The sequence below is a fragment of the Sinocyclocheilus anshuiensis genome, unplaced genomic scaffold, assembly GCF_001515605.1.
Source record: "Sinocyclocheilus anshuiensis isolate Anshui unplaced genomic scaffold, SAMN03320099.WGS_v1.1 scaffold719, whole genome shotgun sequence".
Taxonomy (NCBI): domain Eukaryota; kingdom Metazoa; phylum Chordata; class Actinopteri; order Cypriniformes; family Cyprinidae; genus Sinocyclocheilus; species Sinocyclocheilus anshuiensis.
Window position 1 is genome coordinate 1,327,551 of NW_015552643.1, and position 8,370 is coordinate 1,335,920.

An 8,370-nucleotide genomic window follows, 5' to 3' on the forward strand; every position below is an offset into this window, starting at 1 on the left:
CAAGAACTCCCTGTGCATCCATGCAGCCTAGTATGGATAAGAGCAGGGAAAGCAGCAATAACCCCCCAGAGTAAACAGAACAGAACCAAAATAAATGTATTGCAGATATCATAAAAGTTCAATAATTTAATGCAACATTTTAGAAATTAGTCTGATTCAAAGGAGAACCAGAAGGCCGAATCCTGACTGACGAGAGGAGGAGTTGGGGATGGAGGAGGGTAATTAGCTATTGAACAACATGAAAGCTGGTGATAATACCGAAGGACCTTATATATGTGTGCTGTGATGGGTGTCACATCCCTATAGGTAGACGTGGATCAGCTGAGAGTCAGCTGATGCAAGCTTGACTAACGTGACCTGCCAGAACTAACGCTACACTTGAAAATAACCATATATACTTTTATAAACAAATTAACTGACCCATTTATTTAGTCGCGCACTTAACAGTTACAATTACCAGTAACATTTTCAATGTTTAGTGCACATTTTATGTTTACAAATATTTGAGTGAATCGAAACAAACATTCTAGAATATTTTCTAGCAAATCTTTCAAAATTAAAATTCAAACTCTAGTATCTACAGATTATGCACTCAGGTTTTACTTAACTTTTAAGTAAATATATATAAAAAAGTGCAAATTAAGTTTTTATTTAGAATCAGCATTTTTGCGTACGTAGCTATAATCATATTGCATTATATAGCAGTGGTATATTGGCCATCAGAGACTCAAAAGGTATAGATCTCTGCTGCTGATAAATGTTTCTTTACTTAAAAAAATGGTCAACTTTATTTTCAGCAGATGAAACAAGCAGGAATCTTCTTTCAGCTCAGTGCCCTCATATAAAAAGGTCTTTCCATCTGGACTCAGAGGTTTCTTCTCTATCATTATTTAATCATACTGCTCTAAAAGAATAAGAGCGCATCTAGAATATTTCCACCATGTTATAAACCTCTTCCACCAAACACCGTGGAAATGGGCTTGTGGGAGTCTTGGGCCTCATACTGGTGTTTGTAAGTCAATCTTGGAAGAATATAATGGCATGAGGTTTGATGTAGATGTGGTGGGAAGGAAGCCATCTGAATCTGTTGACAGTGTCTCACTGTATTCTCATGATGTTTGGAGAATAATGAAGCTGAGGAGCGAGCGGGGGGGATTTGAAAGAAACACATTTGCGTAGGACCGGTGGTGGAGGCTTTGTGCTCTGACTTGATGTGGCACATTAAGATGGCACGCAGTATATGCGGCTCTATGGGCAGCTTATTGTCAGCAGTGGAGGCAGAATTTGCTTGTCATGTTGAACTGTTTTTGAAATTCATGGAAAAATTCATGCATAATGTAACAGTTCTCATTTCTTTACATATGCATGTCATGGCTCTGAAAGGGCTGTTTTCGTTTGTGAAGGATTTCTCTAATTTTAATCAATGGTTGTGTTATATTAATATATATTTATAAGTTTCCGGCATTGGATCTGCCTGTTAAATGATATAATCTGAAACTGAAGAAAGATTTGTTGAAGGTATTATGATCTGAGGCTGAAACAACACTTGTGTTTCCGAACAGATGGGTTTTGGTCTCATAAATCTCTGTAGAAATTATCTTATTGTCTAATTAAAGGCTTGCTGCAGTCTGTTTTAAAACGCCTTTTTTATTTCAAAACCATTAATAGTTGTGACAATGTATAAAATAGCATGTATACATATATCTCGCAGTTGACTTAAGACATAAAACACAATAACAGTTCTCTGCAGTCAAAAGACTCCCCTCTAAACAAGCCATGAAATAAGAAACAAGCTCTTTAGTTTCAGTTAAGCACATTTCATTCAGTTTTCATGATAATGCTGCACTGCGAGTGCGAGAACTTGAAGGAAGAAGAATGAAAAAAAAAAAAACTTTCAAGAACTGAGAACTGTGCAGTAATATCAACAACACTGAAAGAGGAAAACATGATTCATGCACATATAGCTCAATATCACACTATAGTTACATGTGTTTGCTCAATATCCATCTGGCTTCTTGGTTTCTCGAATATGGATTTCTGCTCTTGACTTCCTGTATTAAATATCGTCCTTGATAAGACTATAGGAAATGATTTACAGGTGCTAACACATGAGGATAGCAGGATACAAAAAGATTGAGTCACACTGTTTTCTCAAACTCACACACACACACACACACACACACACACACACACACATTCCTTTTTGGTCATTGGAAACTTGATCTGTTAATGGTGTTTTTGCATGTGAGGTAATTGTGATACTAAGTGCACATGCATATTTTCTTTAATTATTATAAAATTAGATTTAATATTGGTTTGCAGTAAGCAAATGGGCTAAATATAGAATATATTATTTATTTTTAAGTTGAAAAACGGCTAATATTTATATTAATATTGCAAAACTATCATATTCCAATATCATTTTGTGATTCACATACACATCTTTCTATGTATCTGTGATAAACTCTGCTTCTGTTAACAAAATTCTAACTTCACCTGGACTTCAAAATGTTTCCTATCTCCACACAAACTCTCAGGAACAGACGAACCTCTGTATCAGTGTTTGGGGGCGTCTGGGCGGCCATCTGAGTGACAGCACCTCCCCAGCAGACTGGTAAACCACAGGGAACAAGCAAAGCCTTATAATTACAGTGTATCCTCCAGTCCTAATAGCAACTGCTTATATTTAATTACATACTGCCACCGGCCCAAACAGCGCTGAGAGTGAAGAGCACTGCTGTTGCCTTGACAACCAGTGGAGAAAATAATGGTAATTCATCAGCGGAGAGAATGACGGGAAAAAACTCAGCCCAAACAATTTACGGATCATCCCTGTTTGCTGCGATTCTCTGAGAGTTTGGTGAAACTTTTCATTTTATGGGGAATGTTGCACATAAAACAGACATGTTATTGGACTATCAAGCATGTTATTTGAGCTTGTATCTGTTTATGGTTCAAACCACAGTTTGCTTGTTTTATGTATAGAATATGCTAACCTATAAAGCTTTATTGCTCATTTAATTGGAATGAGGAGAAATGACCCCTGGACCCCTGGAGACCAAACGATTGTTCATTTTCAACCTACCTGGCTGCTTTATTTCTAAGCGTAGTTTGATCCTGGGAAATCATCAGAGTTTGTCAAGATGACGAGATAAAAGCTGCTGAACGGACAATAAATCATCAGCTGTCACGAGGAACTGCGTTTGTGCTGTAAAAGAAGAGCCGAGCGTCTCAGGAGCGACTCAGGCGTGAGTTTAATGTCACCTCTTATGTCACAGTGATACGCTATTTCCTCTTATTTAAAACAGGCTGAAGTTATTTATGATCAAGTGTGATGATAATAGAAACCTCCATCATCCTCTAGTATAATGAGCAGAGATCATGGATCAGGTATCGAGTGTTTACTGAATCTTCAGCTCAGTGTGTGTTTGAGTCTCCTCAAGTTCTTCTCTCTCTCATGTAAAGCTGAGTCGCTGTTTGTTCTGTCTTTCTTGAAGAGTGTCAAATAAATGTCAAAACTGCATTGATTATTCAGTCGTGATGATGCTGCATGGAAACGCTCGAGTCATTTACTGTATAAATAAATGCATTGTTACATCTGGATTATAATTATGTAAAGTATAGAAAAAACATGGTAAAACATGGTATTTGGACATGTACCATGATAATACAATGTTTGCTCCCCACATGTACCATGGTAATACCATGGTTTTTAACATTTACCAGGGTAATCTTATGTATTTTGTCATGTATGTGTCATTTTGTCATGTATGTATAATTTTAAACCTATTATATAAAGCAACTTTACTTAAAGTTCAAGCCAAACCAAGATTCAATATGTAAATGTCGTGGCATTATGATAAACAATAGTAGTGTCTTTTACAATGAACCATCACTCACAGCTAATAGTTGCTGTTTAAACTGTAAAACTCCATATTAAATGCTACATGTTTGATTTCCCTATAATATAGTTTGAAACTAGTCTGTGTATCTCTCAGGGTCAGTACAGTGACTCATGTGTAAGAAGGTGTAAGTCGGTCCAGTGCATTTTCAGCCCTCGTTTGAGCAGTTCACTTGATAAGAGACTGCGGATCGATGAATTCTGAGCAAACCGACAAGCTTATTGACCAGGATGGAGAAATGGCCAGTGTGTTTGTTTGGACGAGGTTCTTTGGTGCCTCATAACCAGTGGGAAGAGGCCTGAGGGCTTCTGGGTAATGGTAGCTGCCATTAACATTCAGATCCAGAAACAGTGTCTCCATCCTCAGGCACATTTCACTCCACAGTAACTTCTATCATTGCTAAAAGCTTTTCGGTTAAAGCTACTTAACCAACTTTATTCACATTTTGAGGGTAAAAAATGTTGTTCTTTGGGGCGCCATGATTATGTAAGAATATTTCAGCATTTATCTCTCTGGAAATGTCTCTGAATCAGATGCACCTCAATCTACTGGTGAACAAAAGCATTTGCATCAGCTGCACAGTCAGGTTGTATCATAGCGGCCGGTAAAAATACCAATTCCCTGCCATCTTACTGTGTCATACTTACTGCTCATACAATATCACATCCATCTGATGTATGAATTATGAATGAGTGTCAAATGTGTGTGTGACTGAAACTGCTGACGGATGAATTCTAGACTGATGTGAAAAATCAGCACTGCCCTGGACAGAATCCACTTCCCTCCAGCAAAACACTCACAGCTACATTACATACAGTTTTAGGATTAATCAGACTAAGGTCTGTCCAAATATACAATTACAGATTATTAAAGCCAAAAACAAACTCTGCAAGTATGCCAATATGTTCATGAAGGAAACAATCTTCTGTCCTCAAGGGGTCGACAGAGTTACCTTTAAATGACTCTTTAAACCCCAAGCATTTTTATCTTACCTTCAAGTGCATCTGGGAAGCTTGTACCTCCAAGTCGGGCATTCATTGTTATGCATTCAAGTCAGATACATAACATGGAACCAATCTAAAACAAAAAGTAAATTATGTTGTAAACAATAAATCCAACCCAAAATTATTATTTCTATCAATCTATCTCTATCTCTTATTTCTATCATTTTTTGTTACATAATTTTTTTTATTTACTTCACACTTGTCTATATAGATCAATTCGGAAACTCCCTCTAAAGTTTTCCACTCGTAAACAAGTCTTCGCTTGCATGGACACTCATGTGCTTGTAAATTGTAATTACAATATTTCCAACTTGAAGGGGACATTATTCACTTCAACATTATTATGTGAAGAGTTTTACTAACCTTGTCTATCTTGATCATCAAAATTCTCTTGCTCTACCAATACAGTTACTCTGTCATGACAACTCTGTGAGTTTAGCATGGTCATATACAAAGCAATGTTAACGTGTTTGGTTTTGGCAGAATAGATCTGCTACGCTGCTGCTTCTGCTGCGGCAGAGCAAGAACCGAGACTTGCTACTGCCAATACATCCACAGACACACTGCTGTAAGCATGTATGAAATATTGCTGCTGCACATATAACGTACATGAATTTACCCCGCACATATAACATATGCGAAATTACCCGTAGCAGATCTATACAGGTGGAGCTGGGGAAGGTGGAGGGTTTCTGAAAGCACACTGCAAACTGCTACAGTGATGAAAGTATTTGAATGTTGAGCAGCAAGCTAATTGACTGCTGATGCGAAAAGAACCAATCAGCTGGGCCATGTGAATGATGATGAAATTATATCAGATAGAGTTAGAAACTATTGGCCTGCGCCAAGGAGTTTCATGACGGAACTTTTTTTTGTATTTTTTCTGAGAGACAAAACTGACCATAGAAAGAGTCAGATTACCCTAATGCCCACTCCAGCGCCCCTTGTAGCAAGGAAAGAGACATGCAATGTGTACTTACCGACAATTTTACTCTTGTACCTTTAAACAGCTACAGCTTATTTTCAGTGCGAGTCAAGCAGGTGTGTGAGGTTGATTTCCCAATGGCTCTGCAGGTGGCCTCATTTTTTGCCTGAAACACAACAGCTGTTTAAGATTGCAGAAGTTCCACTTGACAAGGACATCTGCTTGATCACTGAGATGATGAATAACAGCAAAACTTCACAGGTTTCAGAGAGACTTCACCAGATTGCTTAGATAAGGGACACTGCACTTCAGCAGACCAGTTGTGTTGTGCATATCTCGGTCCACTGTTGATTGTGATTCTTACGTTAATGTTACTTGTGGACTGCAGGGGGCAGTGTGTCTCTGCTCTGCTTAAATACTGTAGTAACAAATCTCCTTCTTTCACTTTTTCTGTCTTTGTGAGTGTGTTTCTCTTCATTTCTCCCCTCTGAAATAACCCACTATGTGCTGGCAGTCGCAGCTGCCCTCAAGGACTAAACAAGTCAACATTACTGGCATTACTGGCATTTTTTATTCAATTAGCCCCCCTCACAGTCCCTCCAGACTGATCTTGTGTTATATATTTTCATTCAACAGGAGGCACACGGTTCACGCACATTTGCAGACCATGACACGAGCTTTTGTGTTCAGATGCCACATGGAAATTGCTTATTTTTCTCCTTAAATGCACCTCCATTTTCATTTGATCAGAAGATCTCGCAATCATTCAAGAACGTTCCATCTCAGCCCCATTATTTCATAAGAATAGGTTTGAAATTCTTTAGGGGTAAACGGGTATAAAAGATCTTGATCGGATGGGAATCTAAATGCGTTTCCTGCCTGTTCTAATGTAGAGAATTTCAAATGTGAATAAAATCAGTTGAAGCTAGAAGCCCCTTTCTCCTTTTCACTTTCTCCCCGTCATCTTTCCACCTCGCTTTCTCTCTCCCGGCTCCTTCAAGGGTCTCTTCACACGCTCACGGCTCTCCTCACGCTGTGTTGTTTAACCAGCCATGCCGACGGCTGCAAATTGAGAGTGTTATTTGGTGTTTGGATCCGTCACTTCGTTCAAAGAGCTGCCGCTGGTCTTCCTTTATGAAACAATGACAGATGTACTGAGACAAATGTGTGGTGGAATATGTGGAGGTGGGATTAAAGTGGTAGAAGGTGTTTGAAGGTTTGTGGAAAGCTTTTGAACACAGAAGACGTTTGATAAATGAACAAAATCATATTATTCACAATACAACATAAGAGATAATAACTCTCACCATGTCCTTACTGATGAGAATCAAAGAGGAACAGTTTCTTCCTCATCAGTCTTCACGTGGTTCCTCACACGTGCCCAGAAATCCAGCAAAACCTCCTGGGAAGCAGAAGAGTACCCATAATTACTTTTCACCATGTTACAGAAACACAAAGGTCAAAGTGAAAAGGAACAAACAACAGACAACAAACTAACATTGATAGATCATGCACCATGAGCAGTGTTGATGTCCTCAAGAAAACTAGCTCCTCTGAATTTTTTTAATCATCAGAAAACATTTAATATATTCTATTTACATATCTAGAATTATTTAAGATGTACTAATTTAAATTGTATTAAGTGTGTTCATTTTAAATATGCTAAACTTTATGTTCCCTGGTGAGATGGCTTTTCTAAATCTTATTTCTGCTGGTCTGAAGGACGGGGTTACTCAAACATCACTGATTACAGACTAAAGCAATGGCACACATTCAATATAATACAATAAAGGCCAAGATTCAATAATTTATGGTTTGATGTCTGCTAAACCAAACCAACCAAATACAACTGCTGTATTTCATTATCTGATACGTACAAGATCAGCAGATATTCATGAGGCAGCTCAGACATCTGGTCCTCGAACAACTGTTGAATATCATCCAAAACTAACAAAACACCTGATGAACATCTGATAAAGAACTTGGAAACATCAGGATGAAGGTCTCTTACAAACAATGAGACCACATTGTCATCATTGTCAGAAGCATTTGCTGTGGTAAATGATGGCATCTTTCCTAAAAAAGAAGATAAAGGGTAAATAAATGTCAACATTAATTCAAACAAGAAAGAAAATGTGTATTAAAAATACCAACACAGTTGTGAAAATGGCTCTCTATCATCCAGAACACTGTGCAATCGTGTTCTCCATGATACAGAGCTGGAAGTTTATTATTTGTCGAATGTATTGTAATGTGATTAACGCCTAACGACTGATGCTCTGTCATTTACAGGCGTGCATGGCCACAGACTTGTGTAAAATAAATATGATTTTTGATATTTAATTTAGTGAAAAGTGTAATAAAACAAACATACAAACAAACTTCACAAGCTTCACTTTATTATGTTAATTAAATTAAGATAATATTCTGTATCACTACAAAACTGCTAAAAGAAAATGTTGATGCTAAAAAAGGGTGAAAAATGTATAAACCAAGGAAATAGTATCATGTTTATTATTTTAGGTTTTATACATCTTGT